Source organism: Papaver somniferum, chromosome 8 (genome assembly GCF_003573695.1).
Source record: "Papaver somniferum cultivar HN1 chromosome 8, ASM357369v1, whole genome shotgun sequence".
Classification (NCBI taxonomy): domain Eukaryota; kingdom Viridiplantae; phylum Streptophyta; class Magnoliopsida; order Ranunculales; family Papaveraceae; genus Papaver; species Papaver somniferum.
In genome coordinates this window covers 162,057,942-162,075,405 of record NC_039365.1, presented here as the reverse complement: position 1 = coordinate 162,075,405, position 17,464 = coordinate 162,057,942, and the positions used below count along the sequence as shown (strand labels likewise).

Here is a 17,464-nt window from a genome sequence, read left to right as displayed (position 1 = left end):
CTTGGAGGAAATCCAACCGATGAAAACTTTTTATAGAAGTAGCACCAATGTGGTGGATACAAGCTTCGGGTCTGATGCTAAGTTTGCTGCTTTGTCTAGAAGGTTAGAAGCTTTGGAATTGAATCATCCTAAACATAAGTCTCTTGTTGAACTTGATGACAGGTTTAGAGCCTCTCAAGTGTCTAGTTGTGGAGTAGAACCAAATAACTCGTTTTTGGAAGGTCAGGTTAGTGAAGAGCAAGCCCATGTTGTCTATAAAAATGCTAGGTTTGAGAACCTTAGAAGTTTGACCCATACTCAGAGACTTACAACCCTGGTTGTAGAAACCATCCTAATTTTTCTTGGTCTAAGGGTCAGAATCAAGGACACTCTAGTAATTCTCAGCCTCCCCCAGGTTTTGGTTATGCTAAGAACTCTTCAAGTCAAACCCAGTTTCAGAATGAGAAAAAGATCTCCACCTTAGAAGAAACCCTTATTATGTTAGCAAAGAACCATGAGATGTTATCAAAGAACCACTGTGGTTTTCAAGAAGAAACCAGGCAGAATTTTAAGAATGATTCCCAGTCTCTTGCTAACTTAGAACTTCAAGTCGGCCAAATAGCTAAGTTTCTTAGTGAAAGAGAAGTAGGAAGATTCTCTAGTCAAACTGATCCTAACCCTAAAGGAGAGAAATCGTACAATCATGTGAATTCTATAACAACCCTTAGGAGTGTAAAGAAAGTGGACAATAAGGTTGCCATGCCTGTTAGTGAACATGCTGTAGTTCACCCTGCTGAGCCAGAAAATGAGGAGACTGATAGAGTCTCCAAAGATACCAATGAGGGTCATGCTGAGCCCGGCGTTGTTCGCAGAGCCCCGTTCCCCCAGCTGCTAGTTCCAACTAAGAGGGAGTCCAACTTTAATGATATATTGGAGGTTTTTAAGCAGGTTACTATCAACCTCCCCTTGTTAGATGTGATTAAGCAGATTCTCGCTTATTCCAAGTTTCTTAAGGATATGTGTACGCGAAAGCGAAAACTTAGTGTCCAGAAGAAAGCCTTCCTAGCTAGTCATGTGAGTTCTATTATTCAGAATACCACTACTCCTAAGTATAAAGACCCAGGGTCCCCTACTATTTCTTGCACAATAGGTAAATACCGTGTCGAGAAAGCTTTGCTTGACTTAGGAGCCAGCGTGAACTTACTGCCATACCATGTGTACCTTAAGCTAGGACTTGGTGAGATGAAACCTACCTAGATGACACTTCAGTTAGCTGATAGGTCCGTTAAAATTCCTCATGGTGTGATCGAGGACGTTCTTATTGAGGTCGACAAGTTTATTTATCTAGTGGATTTTGTTATCCTAGATACTCAACCTGTCCCTGACCCAGAGAACCAAATACCAGTGATTTTAGGTCGCCCGTTTTTAGCTACATCCAATGCGATCATTAACTGTTGAAATGGTATTATGAATTTTTCTTTTGGTAATATGACTATTGAGCTGAAATTTTTTAATATTAGTAAGCTACCCTCTGAACTAGATGACTCGAACATAGAAGAGGTGAACATGATAGGAACATTAATCGAGGAGTCATTACCAAACACTTTGTTAGAATATCCATTAGAGAAATGCCTAGCCCACTTTGGGATTGATTTTAATGATGAAAATGTGATTAATGAGGTGAATGCTTTGTTAGATTCAACCCCTTTGACAGACATTAGTAATGGCTGGAAACCTAAGTTCGAACCTCTACCCGTTTATGAGTCTACCCTAGTTCCTTTGTTAGAAAAGCCTCCTAAGTTGGACCTTAAACCATTAACAGATTCCCTGAAGTATGTGTTTTTAGGCCCATCTGAAACTTTACCTGTGATTATAGCATCCGACTTGGATAGTGATCAGGAAAGTAGGCTAGTGACTATCCTTCAGAATAACAAGGAAGTTTTAGGGTGGACCATAGCAGACATTAAGGGTATAAGTCCTCCTGATTGTATGCATCATATCTATTTAGAGAGTGACACCAAACCTTATAGGGAGATGCAACATCGACTGAACCATAATATGAAAGAAGTAGTTCGAACCGAGGTTCTTAAGCTGTTAGATGCAGGCATTATCTACCCATTTCAGACAGTAAGTGGGTCAGCCCCGTTCAGGTTGTTCCCAAGAAATCCGGTATTACTGTAGTCCAGAATGATAACAAGGATTTAATCCCAACCCCGGTAACCACGGGTTGGCGTGTCTGTATTGACTATAGGGAATTGAACAAGGTCACTAGGAAGGACCACTTTCCCCTTCCATTCATCGACCAAATGCTAAAGAGATTAGCTGGACGTAGCCCCTATTTCTTTTTAGATGGATATTGCGGTTATAATCAGATTGTCGTAGCCCCAGAAGACCAAGAGAAAACCACTTTTACATGTCCCTTTGGTACCTTTGCGTATAGACGCATGCCTTTCGGGCTATGTAATGCCCCTGCGACCTTTCAGCGTTGTATGTTGAGCATATTTTCTGACATGGTAGAACGGTTCTTAGAGGTCTTTATGGATGATTTTTCAGTGTTTGGTTCGTCTTTCGATGAGTGCTTGCATCATTTGTCATTAGTTTTGACTAGGTGTAAGGAAAAGAATTTAGTGCTTAATTGGGAGAAATGTCACTTCATGGTTCGTTCCGGAATTGTTCTAGGGCATATCATATCTTCGAAGGGAATAGAGGTAGATAGAGCCAAAGTTAACCTCATTAAAACTTTACAGGTCCCAAAAACTGTAAGAGATATTAGGTCATTCTTAGGGCATGCAGGTTTTTATCGCCGATTCATTAAGGATTTTAGCTTAATTTCTAGACCTCTTTGCAATTTTCTGGCAAAAGACGTTAAGTTTGTCTTTTATGATGCTTGTTTAGAGGCTTTTGAGAATCTTAAGAATTTACTCACTACCGCCCCCATAGTCCAGGCACCCAACTGGAACCTACCCTTTGAGATCATGTGTGATGCTTCAGATTATGCTATTGGTGTTGTGCTAGGTCAGCGAGAAAATAAGTTACTTCATGTGATTTACTATGCTAGAAAAACTCTGAATGATGCTCAGTTGACTATACCACTACGGAGAAGGAACTATTAGCTATTGTGTTTGCCTTAGACAAGTTTAGATCCTACCTCTTAGATTCTAAGGTCATAATATTTACTGATCATGTTGCTTTGAAGTATCTTCTTTCCAAGAAGGATATTAAACCTAGATTGATTAGATGGATCCTATTGTTGCAGGAATTTTCCTTAGACATTAGAGATAAAAAAGGTGCAGAAAATGTAGTAGCAGACCACTTGTCTAGGATTGTTGTGGATACCCTTAATGATTCTCCTCATGTTAGGGATAGTTTTCCTGATGAACAACTGTTCTTTGTTACCCAATCACCTTGGTATGCGAATATAGTGAATTATCTTGTTACTGGTCGAATGCCCCAACATTGGGGGTAAACAAGATCGTTCTAGGTTTTTAGCCGAGGTGAAGCACTTCTTTTGGGATGATCCTTATGGAGGTGAAGCACTTCCTTATTTGGAAGAGGAAGAAGAAAAAAAGAAAAAAAAGGGAGGTAGCTACTTCCCAGTTAGTTTTGAAAATCATCATCTTCAAAACAAATCATATGAATTGGTATGAAATTGAGTATCAAACCCAAAGGTACAAGTAAACTGATAAACACATTTTTGTATCTGATTTGTCTCGATTCTATATATTGTTAGGGCTCATTTTTGTACATATTATGGTGTTTTATTTATTTATAGGTATTTTTGGCCAATAAACATTTTTGGAAAAAATTGGCTCGAAAAGTTGTCGGAAAGCACCCGGAGGACACTTGCTATTCGGACCCCCGGTTTGGATAAGGGGCACCCCCAGGACACCCCTTAAGGCAGCTGCTAAAGGCACCCCTACTCTGGATAGGGGCCCCCCTTTTTCTTCATCGTTCAAACACAGTTTTGGCGGGAAACTCTATTATTACCTGTGTGAATTTGGGAGCATCAGTTGGACGTGAATTAACGAGATTCAATGGCTGATTTTTGTTGGGATGGATTTCCTAGAGCATAACAGGGTTGGTATATGTGATTGGATCGAATGAATTGGGTTAGATCGACCGGGAGAAGGAAACAGAGGTGTTGTGGTCACGGGTTGCTGTTGGAATATTTTTTCGATAATTCAGGGAGATTAAAGGCTACAAAAGCTTCCCTAACATTCTTAGTTATCTAATAAAGAGTTTGGAAGTATTGGGAGAGGTCAAATACGCGTGAAGAGATTTTGGCAGAAAGAAAACTCCGAAACTTGCTGTGGAGATAAACCAAGATTTTGGGGGAGATTTAATCGAGTTGTGGCCTATAAAAGGAGAGGGTATAAGTCATATAAGGGGTACGAATCCTTTCAGAGAAGTTTAGAACACCACAAATCTCCAGAGATCGAGTTGCAGGAAAATACCTTATTCTGCTGCTGCTGCTGCTGAATAGGAAGAACACGAAGAACATTGACGCACAAGCAACTGTCGCAGAAAACTATCGTTGTTTCACAGCAGAACCTATGTGTCGTTCATCACAGCGGTTGCATTAGGTCTTTAGCTACTATTTCTCCCTGTAACAGTGATTCTGCAACACCAACAAACTGTTGCGAATCGTCTGTATTATCACTTTTCATCTTTTTAATCATCTTTTGAGCCATAAACAAATATTTTGAGATCATGATTAATATGAGGAGCTAAACCCAATTGCTGAGGCGATAGAGGAAGCTATTTTTCCAACAAAAAGTGGTACAATCTATTTTATTTAATTTATTGCAATTATTATTATGATTATTTGCCTTGAACTATTATTGAATATGATTTTTATTTGAGTGATTGTGAGCTATTTTGATGGAGTATGCTTAGTTTATAGACTCTTGATGCTTCATACTCGGTATTTACAATTATTACTTGTGAAAATCTATTAGTTGCAATATTTTAGAATCAAAGTATACGAGAAAATTGCATGAATTTAAATATTTGGACCAAATCACTTTGAACTTGGAAAATAGCGGAATCTTAGCCTCAGTGTTCTTTTAATATTGATACCAACTTTGTCAGTGTTTGGTATAATTATTAGTGAGTTTTCTATTTAGTTTTGAATTTAAGTCTAAAGTTATCCTTCACAAGTTCGAGAATCGAATCACTTTTTACCACTATCTACGAACCACATAAATTTTTGGCGCCGCCGACGCGGACTTGTTTTTAGGGTTTTAGATTTTTTTTATTTTTATTTTTTATTTTTGTTCTTTTTTATGTTTTTGGGTATTTATCTTGTGTCTACAGGTTCTGGATCATAAATAAAATTGAGCCAAAGAGTTTGGTGATTTCATAAAGACTTGGAGCTAAAGATTAAAGCAAAAAGAACAGAAAAGAAGAAAATTTTATTTTAGACAATTTTAGTTTAGGGTTTGTTTATTTTCTTTTAGAAAAAAAAAACTGTATTAGGGTTTATTTTTTTTGTAATTTTTCTTTTCTTTTTGGACTTTGGGACATTATTTTTTTCATCACCCTACGGAAGGGTACTTTAAATATAAACTGTTTGCAGATAAGGAGGACAATTACGATATTGTCTCTGCACCTTGGGTTCGTACACTAGACATCGGAGTCAGTGGCCCGAGTCGACTACAACCGATTCATCCCCCGTCTGGAACGGGAGGTAAGATTCTAAACACTCGCGAATCCCCTGTCAGCGAGTTACTGGACTCCTTCGTATGCATATATGTTGAGGATTGAATACGGACATTTATTTTTCTAGTAAAGGGAAAGGCCTAGCCATACAAGATAAGGGTTCGGATTTCATCACCGTTCTCTTCTTGCCCTCTTTAGGAACACGTAACCTACGCGAACCTAAGCCTAAAATTTTTGACTAGAACGAGACCGATAGGGTAACGAGCTTAACAGGAAAGTCATTCGAAAAATATTGGTTACTCTTTTAAGCATACTTCGAAGTTCTTGACGGTTTCTGTAAGTTGAATGTGTGACTGCGCCGCCTTGTAATACCGGTGAGGCTTGGGTATCAAAGCTCCACCGAGCTTCCCTCGCCTCTATTCAACTTACGTTAACTCAGATTGATTCCCGAGGGGTTTGCTTAAATTGTAATGAATTCCCGTTTGAAGGATTAGAAGCTGGTCTAGAAACAATCTAAGTGGAGCCATCATGCTTTTTGTGTGCTAGAAATCAATAGGTTTGATTTGGTTGAGTCGGCCTTGATCTGTGTTTGCTTACTCTTCCAATTTAGAAAATTCTATTGCATGCCTGAACGTAAAAGAGACGCACTAGGTAGATTTGTTAAAGAGAAACCTAGTAGTTCTAAGCGTCTCGATTACCTTAATCTAGAGAGTCCGACTTTTGAAGAGTCTGTTTTTGAACGTTCTTTGACTGAGAAGAGAATCCATGTTGCTCCGATAGCGCCATAAATGGAAACTTTGAAAGCTTTGTTGAATCCAACTAGGACTACTCGTCCCTCATGTATCAGGTTAGCTAAGACGGAAGCAACTTATGAACTTAAACCTGGGACCTTACAGCTGCTCTCAATCTTTTTAGGGAAAGAAAATGAAAACCCCTATTTCCATGTTAGGGACTTTGAGGAAATTTGTTGTACCCTCAGGATTAGAAACTTAGATGATGATGCTTTGAAACTTAGGTTATTCCCCTTTTCCCTGAAAGATAAACCTAAATCGTAGCTATATAGTTTGGCTTCCGGGTCAATCGCAACGTATGAACAACTTACATCTGCCTTTTTGAACAAGTTTTTCCCTAGGCACAAAACATCATCTATTAGGACGCAAATCTGCACGTTTTCTCAACAGGAGGGAGAAACTTTGTATAGGTATTTGGGAAGGTTCAATGATTTATTAGCCCAATGTCCTCATCATGGTTTAGAAAAGGTTAGGTTAGTTCAGATCCTTTATGAGGGTTTAGATTATCCCACCACAACCACAGTAGAATCTATATGTACTGGTGGATTTGAGAACCAAACAGTTGATGACGCGATGACATATTTGCATGAAGTTTCCGAAAAAACCCAACAATGGGAAAGTAGTAGGGGACCCCAGAAAACAATTCTTCTTAGCAGAGAAAACGTTAATAGGGTAGAAGGAGGCTATGAATCAGATGCCAAAATTGCTGCTAAGCGAAAAGGTTAGAAGCTTTAGAAGTGGGTAACACTAGTGGTAGATTGGAGCCTCTTTGGGAAGGCCATAATAATGAAGAGCAAGCCAATGCTCTATATAATAACACTAGGTTTGATCATCGTCAGAAGTTTGACCCATATTCAGAAACCTATAATCCTGGTTGGAGGAACCATCCGAACTTTTCATGGTCTAAGGGACAGAGTCAGGGTCAGTCTAATAATTCTAATGCTCCCCAAGGTTTTGGCTACACTAGGAATACATCAGGCCCAGAAAATAAAACGACTAGCTTAGAGGTATCTATTAAGATGTTAGCAAAAACTCAGGAAATGTTAGCACAGAGCCATATTAGTTTTCAACAGGAAACCAAGCAGAATTTTCAAACTAATGCTCAGAGCCTTGCTAAGTTAGAACTTCAAGTCGGCCAAATAGCTAAGACCTTAAGTGAGAGAGATAATGGTAGGTTCCCTAGTCAGACTAATCCCAATCCTAGAGGAGTTCATGAAGTAGGTACAAAACCATCGAATCAATTGAATGCTATTAGAACCCTTAGGAGTGGTAGAATAGTAGACAATCAGGTAACCATGCCCGATAGTTAACATACTTTAGTTCACCCCTCAAGACCAGTAGCTAAGGAAACTGATAAAATTTCTGATGATGCCAACTCAGTCCCTGAGAGGTCTGATTTTGTGCCTAGAGCCCCATTTCCTCAGCTATTAGTACCAACAAAGAAGGAATCGAACTTTAATGACATATTGGAAGTTTATAAGCAAGTTACCATAAACCTTCCTTTATTAGATGCAATTAGGAAATTCCTGCTTATGCCAAGTTCCTTAAGGATATGTGTACGCGAAAGCGAAAACTTAGCGTCCATAAGAAAGCCTTTTTAGCTAGTCACGTAAGTTCAATTATTCAAAACACTACAACTCCAAAGTACAAAGACCCAGGTTCCCCTACCATTGCTTGTACAATAGGTAAACGGGTAGAAAAAGCTTTACTTGACTTAGGAGCCAGTGTGAACCTACTTCCGTACCATGTGTACTTACAGCTAGGACTTGGTGAAATGAAACCTACTCAGATAACACTGCAGTTAGCTGATAGGTCTGTTAAAATTCCTCGAGGTGTTATTGAGGATGTCCTTATTGAGGTCGACAAGTTTATCTATCCAGTGGATTTCGTGGTCCTAGATACCCAACCTGTCCCTGACCCAGAGAACCAGATACCTGTGATTTTAGGTCGCCCATTTTTAGCTACGTCTAATGCGATCATTAACTGTCGAAATGGTGTGATGAGTTTATCTTTTGGTAATATGACTATGGAGATGAACATTTTTAATGTCAGTAAGCTACATGAGCTAGATGACACATGTGTTGAAGAGGTGAACATGATAGAAGCCTTAGTTCAGGAGTCATTACCAAACATTTTGTCTGAAGACCCATTAGAAAGTTGTCTATCCCATTTTGGTTTAGATTTTGACGAGAACACTATTGAACAGGTGAATGCTCTATTAGATTCTACCCCTGTGTTAGACACTGATAGATGGAAAGCTAGGTTCGAACCGTTACCAGTTTCTGAGACTACCCTAATTCCTTCTTTAGAAGAGCCCCCAAAGTTGGACCTTAAACCACTACCCGATACTCTAAAGTATGTGTTTTTAGGCCCATCTGAGACTTTACCTGTGATTGTAGCTTCCGATTTGGATAGTGATCAGGAAAGTAGGCTAGTAAATGTACTTCAAGACAATAAGGAAGCTTTAGGGTGGACTATAGCAGACATTAAGGGTATAAGTCCTACTGTGTGTATGCATCAGATTCATTTAGAGGAAGACTCCAAACCTTCTAGGGAGATGCAACGTCGACTGAACCCTAACATGAAAGAGGTAGTTCGAAAAGAGGTGCTTAAGTTGTTAGATGCGGGTATTATTTACCCAATTTCAGACAGTAAGTGGGTCCCTGTTCAGGTTGTCCCCAAGAAATCAGGTATCACTGTAGTCCAGAATGATAATAATGAATTAATCCCAACCCGAGTGACCACGGGATGGCGTGTGTGTATTGACTATAGGAAATTGAACAAGGTCACAAGGAAGGACCACTTTCCCCTTCCCTTATCGACCAGATGCTAGAGAGATTAGCTGGACATAGTCACTATTGTTTAGATGGCTACTCCGGTTATAATCAGATCGTTATTGCCCCAGAAGACCAAGAGAAAACCACTTTTACCTGTCCCTTTGGTACCTTTGCGTATAGACGCATGCCTTTCGGGTTTGTAATGCCCCTGCGACTTTTCAGCGTTGCATGATGAGCATATTTTCTGACATGGTAGAACGGTTTTTAGAGGTCTTTATGGATGATTTTTCAGTGTTTGGTTCATCTTTGATGAGTGCTTGCATCATTTGACATTAGTGTTGACTAGGTGTAAGGAAAAAATTTAGTGCTTAATTGGGAAAAATGCCATTTCATGGTTGAATCAGGAATTGTCTTAGGGCACATCGTTCTTCAAAGGGTATAGAGGTAGACAAAGCCAAAGTTGACCTTATTAAGACTTACAGGTCCCAAAAACCGTAAAAGATATTAGGTCATTCTTAGGGCATGCAGGTTTTTACCGTCGATTCATTAAGGATTTTAGCTTGATTTCTAGACCTCTTTGCAATTTGCTTGCAAAAGATGTTAAGTTTGTCTTTGATGATGCTTGCTTAAAGGCTTTTGATAAGCTTAAAACTTTACTCACTACCCCGATAGTCCAGGCACCTAACTGGAACCTACCCTTTGAAATTATGTGTGATGCTTCAGATTATGTTATAGGCGTTGTGCTAGGTCAGCGAGAAAACAAATTACTCCATGTGATTTACTATGCTAGCAAAACTCTGAATGATGCCCAAATGAACTATACAACTACCGAGAAGGAATTGCTAGCCATCGTGTTTGCCTTGGATAAGTTTAGATCCTATTTATTAGGTTCTAAGATCGTAATCTATATGATCATGCTGCTTTGAAATACCTTTTGTCTAAGAAGGATACCAAACCTAGATTGATTAGATGGATCCTTTTGTTACAAGAATTTTGTCCAGACATTAGAGACAAAAGGGTGCAGAGAATGTAGTAGCAGACCACTTGTCTAGGCTAGTTGTTAGTTCCCCTAATAATTCCCTTCCTATAAGGGACAGTTTTCCTGATGAACAATTGTTCTCTGTTTCCCAATCACCTTGGTATGCAAATATAGTGAATTATCTTGTTACTGGTCGAATGCCTCAACATTGGGGTAAGCAAGATCGTTCTAGGTTTTTAGCCGAGGTTAAGCATTTTTTGGGACGATCCTTATCTGTTTAAGTATTGTCCGGACCAGATTATTAGGAGATGTGTATCTGAGAGTGACCAGTCTAGTATTATCTCCTTTTGTCATGAACATGCATGTGGGGTCATTTTAGTGCTAAGAAGACTTCTGCTAAGATTTTGCAGTGTGGATTTTACTGGCCTTCGTTGTTTAAAGATTCCCATAGTCATTGTGTTTCTTGTGAGCGTTGCCAGAAGTTAGGAACCATTTCCCGTAGAAATATGATGCCTTTGAACCCTATTTTAGTGATTGAGGTCTTTGATGTGTGGGGCATTGATTTTATGGGTCCATTTCCTATTTCGTTTGGTTATCTTTACATACTTGTCGTGTAGACTATGTGTCTAAGTGGGTTGAGGCGGTTCCGTGTAAAACGAATGACCACAGGGTCGTAGTCCAGTTTTTGAAAGAGAATATACTTACACGTTTTGGTACGCCGCGAGCTATAATTAGTGATGGAGGTTCACACTTTTGTAATAGACCGTTTGCTCTTTTAATGAAACAATACGGTATTACCCATAAAGTAGCAACCCCATATCACCCTCAGACTAGTGGTCAGGTAGAGGTTTCCAATAGGGAAATTAAACGTATTCTAGAGAAAAAGTTAATCCAAATAGGAAAGACTGGTCGTCGAGGCTTACTGATGCCTTATGGGCTTACCGTACTGCGTTTAAGACACCCATTGGAATGTCACCTTATCGTTTAGTGTTTGGAAGGCATGTCACCTGCCTGTTGAGTTAGAGCATCGAGCCTATTGGGCTATTAAGAACTTAAACTTTTCACTTGACAAGGCAGGAGCTCAAAGAAAGCTCCAGCTCAATGAGTTGGACGAGATTCGTAGAGATGCATACGATAGTGCTAAGGAGTATAAGAACAAAATGAAACTTGTGCATGATAGGAATATTTTACGAAAGTCATTTTCTCCAGGTCAAAAAGTTCTTCTGTATGACACTCGTTTGCATCTATTCCCCGGGAAGTTGCGCTCTCGGTGGACCGGTCCTTTTGTGGTCCGTACTGTTTTTCCTCATGGCGCTGTTGAGATTGAGACACCAGATGGTAGTAGTTCTTCGAAGGTTAACGGTCAGCGATTGAAGCCCTTTTTAGAGCCTTTTCCTACAGGTGATGTTGAGGAGGTCCCTCTGGAGGACCCTGTTTACCTTGATTGACCATCGAGGCGATTTTGTATGTTGTATATATTTTTGTAGGTTTTTGGTTACACTTCACCCAGGTACTATCTTTCCGACTTCTCTCTTTACTATTTCCTCATGTTACTTATATTTTTGGTACTGTTCTTTAATTAGAAACATTGAGGACAATGTTAGATTTAAGTTTGGGGGTGGGGTAGAACTTTTTGTTACCTTTTCGTTGCAATAAATAAACTCCAGAGCCTAGAAATTTATCCTATTAAGGATGGCACTAACCAATCTAAGTGGATGGAAGCATTTTGGTTGTAGGAGTTGAGGAACCAATCTGATAGATGGAACATCTAAAGAGTCTATTCATAAAAGCACAGAGCTCAGGTGTTAGAAATAACATGATAGTTTCACCATATCTCGTTGAGTCCTTTTCACTTCTGTTTTTATTTTGTTTTGTTTTTAAACTATGTTTCTCTAAGTGATTAGGTGGGGCTCACGATTCAAGTTGTTACCAATGCTAGGGTGAATTAGAGTGATTGAGATACAAAAAAAAAAAAAATGAGACGACCATCAGACCAACTGGAATAAATTCAATAAAGTCGACCACTGGAACCCTTGTATATGCCAGTTGTGTTGACCTAGAGTTAGGATTATCACACTGGTACCCTTGTATATGCCAGTGTGTTGATATTAGTCAGACTAGTATCTCAGTCCATTAGGATAGGTTCATTTTGGCGGAGGCCTTCAGACAGATATGAGAAACACCGTTCACCTAGTAAACAAAACCATCTATGTTTTTCTATATCCATCTTCTTGATCTATCCATGTGATTAGTTTTGACTCCGGATATTGATGTCCATAGTGCGACTATCTGAGTAGAGCTCTGTCACTTATATGAATTTTAGTATGCTTGAGTGCGAACTCGTGTACAACAATTGGAATTTCGCATCAGGGTACTTCCTCCTGTAGTCAATAAGTATGCCAACCAAGGAGATTCTTTAGTGCCTTCCAAGGTTCTGTGTAGATAGCTAGGGTCTGGAGTATAAAGGTTTTGTGGGTATACCTCTGGTAAGCCCTCCGGAGACAACACTCCGCCACTAGGGACACCTAGGGGTTTAAAGGCTTATTGCATACGCTAAATGCAATCGACGATGCCTGCGACAGTGAGTTAGGATTTTTTTATTTTATTTTTGCTCGAGGACTAGCAAATAATAGGTTTGGGGGTATTTGATAGACACATTTTTGTGTCCGATTTGTCTCGATTCTATATATTTTTAGGGCTCATTTTGTACTTATTATGGTGTTTTATTTATTTGTAGGTATTTTTGGCCAATAAACATTTTTGGAAAAAATTGGCTCGAAAAGTTGTCGGAAAGCACCCGAAGGACACTTGCTATTCGGACCCCCGGTTTGGATAAGGGGCACACAAGGACAACCCTTAAGGAAGCTGTTAAAGGCACACCTACTCTGGATAGGGGGCGCCCCCTTTTTCTTCATCGTTCAAACACAGTTTTGGCGGGAAACTCTATTATTACCTGCGTGAATTTGGGTGCATCAGTTGGACGTGAAATAACGAGATTCAATGGCTGATTTTTGTTGGGATGGACATCCTAGAGCATAACAGGGTTGGTATATGTGATTGGATCGAATGAATTGGGTTGATCGACCGGGAGAAGGAAACAGAGGTGTTGTGGTCACGGGTTGCTGTTGGAATATTTTTTCGACAATTCAAGGAGATTAAAGGCTAGAAAAGATTCCCCAACATTCGTAGTTATCTAATAAAGAATTTGGAAGTATTGGGAGAGGTCAAATACGCGTGAAGAGAGTTTGGCAGAAAGAAAACTCTGAAACTTGCTGTGGAGATAAACCAAGATTTTGGGGGAGATTTAATCGAGTTGTGGCCTATAAAAGGATAGGGGATAATTCATATAAGGGGTACGAATCCTTTCAGAGAAGTTTAGAACACCACAGAGCTCCAGAGATCGAGTTGCAGGAAAATACCTTATTCTGCTGCTGCTGCTGAAGAGGAAGAACACGAAGAACATTGACGCACAAGCAACTGTCGCAGAAAACTATCGTTGTTTCACAGCAGAACCTATGTGTCGTTCATCACAGCGGTTGCATTAGGTCTTTAGCTATTATTTCTCCCTGTAACAGTGATTCTGCAACACCAACAAACTGTTGTGAATCGTCTGTTTTATCACTTTTCATCTTTTTAATCATCTTTTGAGCCATAAACAAATATTTTGAGATCATGATTAATATGAGGAGCTAAACCCCATTGCTGAGGCGATAGAGGAAGCTATTTTTCCAACAAAAAGTGGTACAATCTATTTTATTTAATTTATTGCAATTATTATTATGATTATTTGCCTTGAACTATTATTCAATATGATTTTTATTTGAGTGATTGTGATCTATTTTTATGGAGTATGCTTAGTTTATAGACTCTTGATGCTTCATACTTGGTATTTACAATTATTACTTGTGAAAATCTATTAGTTGCAATATTTTAGAATCAAAGTAAACGAGAAAATTGTATGAATTTAAATATTTGGACCAAATCACTTTGAACTTGGAAAATAGGGGAATCTTAGCCTCAGTGTTCTTTTAATATTGATACCAACTTTTTCAGTGTTTGTTATAATTATTAGTGAGTTTTCTATTTAGTTTTGAATTTAAGTCTAAAGTTATCCTTCACAAGTTCGAGAATCGAATCACTTTTTACCACTATCTACGAACCACATCAATGCTTCAGATTATGCTATTGGTGTTGTGCTAGGTCAGCGAGAAAATAAGTTACTTCATGTGATTTACTATGCTAGCAAAACTCTGAATGATGCCCAGTTGAACTATACCACTACGGAGAAGGAACTATTAGCTATTATGTTTTCCTTAGACAAGTTGAGCTCCTACCTCTTAGGTTCTAAGGTCATAATCTTTACTGATCATGCTGCTTTGAAATATCTTTTTTCCAAGAAGGATATTAAACCTAGATTGATTAGATGGATCCTATTGTTGCAGGAATTTTCCTTAGACATTAGAGATAAAAAAAGGTGCAGAAAATGTAGTGGCAGACCACTGTCTAGGCTTGTTGTGGATACCCTTAATGATTCTCCTCCTGTTAGGGATAGTTTTCCTGATGAACAACTGTTCTTTGTTACCCAAGAACCTTGGTATGCGAATATAGTGAATTATCTTGTTACTGGTCGAATGCCCCAACATTGGGGTAAACAAGATCGTTCTAGGTTTTTAGCCGAGGTGAATCACTTCTTTTGGGATGATCCTTATTTGTTTAAATATTGTCCAGACCAGATTATTAGGAGATGTATACCTGAGAGTGACCAGTCCAGTATTATTTCCTTTTGTCACGATCATGCTTGTGGGGGTCACTTTAGTGCTAAGAAGACTGTTGCTAAGATATTGCAGTGTGGATCCTATTGGCCTTAGTTGTTTAAAGACTCCCATAGTCACTGTGTTACTTGTGAGCGTTGCCAGAAATTAGGAACCATTTCCCGTAGGAACATGATGCCCTTGAACCCTATTTTAGTTGTTGAGGTATTTGATGTGTGGGGTATTGACTTTATGGGTCCGTTTCCTGATTCTTTTGGTAACCTTTACATCCTTGTCGTTGTATACTATGTCTCTAAGTGGATTGAGGAGGTTGCGTGTAAAACATATGACCATAGGGTTGTGATTGAGTTCTTGAAAAATAATATACTTACACGTTTTGGTACACCGTGAGCTATAATTAGTGATGGAGGGTCGCACTTTTGTAATGGACCTTTTATGCTTTTGATGAAGAAATATGGTATTACACATAAGATAGCTACCCCATATCATCCACAGACTAGTGGTCAGGTAGAGGTTTCCAATAGTGAGATAAAGTGTATATTAGAGAAAACAGTTAATCCTAATCGGAAAGACTGGTCGTCTAGGATTACTGATGCCTTATGGTCTTACCGTACTGCATTTAAAACCCCCATTGGAATGTCGCCTTATCGGCTTGTATATGGCAGGGCATGTCATTTACCTGTTGAGTTAGAACACAGAGCTTATTGGGTTGTTAAGCAGCTAAATTTTTCACTTGACAAGGCAGGAGTCCATAGGAAACTCCAGCTCAATGAGCTGGAAGAGATTCATATAGATGCTTACGATAGTGCGAAGGAGTACAAGAACAAAATGAAACTTGTGCATGATAGAAATATTTTAAGGAAGTCATTTTCTCCAGGTCAAAAAGTTCTTCTGTATGATACCCGCTTGCATATTTTCCCTGGGAAGTTGCGTTCTCGGTGGTCGGGTCCTTTTATTGTTCGCACTGTCTTTCCTCATGGAGCTGTTGAGATCGAGACACCAGATGGTAGTATTTCTTCGAAGGTTAACGGTCAGAGATTGAAACCCTTTTTAGAGCCCTTTCCTATTGGTGATGTTGAGGAGGTCCCTCTTGAGGACCTTGTTTACCCTTTATTAACCATCGAGGCGATTGTATGTTGTATATTAGTTTTTGATTTCTCTCTTCACCCAGGTACTATCTTTCCGACTTCTCTCTTTATTGATTCCTCATGTTACTTTGCTTTTTGGTATTGCTCTTTCATTAGAAACATTGAGGACAATGTTAGATTTAAGTTTGGGGGTGGGGAAGAAATTTTTTGTTAGCTTTTAGTTGCAATAACTAAACTCCAGAGCCTAGAAATTTATGCTTATTAAGGTTGGCACTAACCAATCTAAGTGGATGGTAACATCTTGGTTGTAGGAGTTGAGGAACCAATATGATTAGATGGAAACATCTAAAGAGTCTATTCATAAAAGCACAGATCTCAGGTGTTAGAATTAAAAACAAAACATGGTAGTTTCGCCATAACTCGTTGAATCCTAATCCCTTCTGTTTTTATTTCTTAAGTGATTTGGTGGGGCACACGACTCAATTTGTTACCATTGCTAGGGTAAATAGGGTGATTGAGATACCAAAAAAAAAAAAAAAAAAAGTTTGAGACCAGACCATCAGACCAACCGGAATAAACTCAGTAAAGTCGACCACTGGTACCCTTGTATATGCCAGTTGTGTAGACCTAGAGTTAGGTTCATCGACCACTGGTACCCTTGTATATGCAAGTTGTGTTGATATTAGTCAAACCGGTATCTCAGTCCATTAGGATAGGATCATCTTGGCAGAGGTCTTCAGACAGATATGGGAAACACCGTTCACTTTTAACCATCTATTTTTCTCTTTATCCATCTTCTTGATCTTTCCATATGATTGGTTGACTCCGGTTATGATGTCTAGAAACTATCTGAGTAGAGCTCTGTCACTTATATATGAATTATAGTATGCTGAGAGCAAACTCGTGTACAACAATTGGAATTTCACATCAGGGTACTTCCTCCTATAGTCAATGATTATATGCCAACCAAGGAGATTTTTTAGTGCCTTCCAAGGTTCTGCGTAGATAGCTAGGGTCTGGAGTAAAGGTTTTGTGGGTACACCTCTGGTAAACCCTCCGGAGACAACACTCCGGCGCTAGGGACACCTAGCGGTTTAACGGCTTGCTGCACATGCTTAGTGTAGTCATTTTATTTTTCTAGATTAGTTTTGCTCGAGGACTAGCAAATAATAAGTTTGGGGGTATTTGATAGACACATTTTTGTGTCTAATTTGTCCTCAATGTTCTGTATTGTTGGTACTCTATTTCGTACTTATTATGGTGTTTTTATGTTTGTGTAGGTGTCTTTGGAGAAATACACTTGTGTGAAAAAAGTTGATCAAAAAGTGTTATTTGGACCCCAGAGGACATTTGCTATACGGACCCCAGATTTGGCTAAGGGGCACCCAGGGTTATTCATAGTCCAAATTCATCCCCA

At 39.1% G+C, this 17,464-nt stretch overlaps 1 pseudogene; it reads left to right on the top strand.

Moving 5' to 3' along the window:
* The first annotated feature begins 8,382 nt into the window (after nucleotides 1-8,382).
* LOC113306338 overlaps nucleotides 8,383-17,464 on the top strand; it is a 32,466-nt pseudogene continuing 23,384 nt past the window's right edge.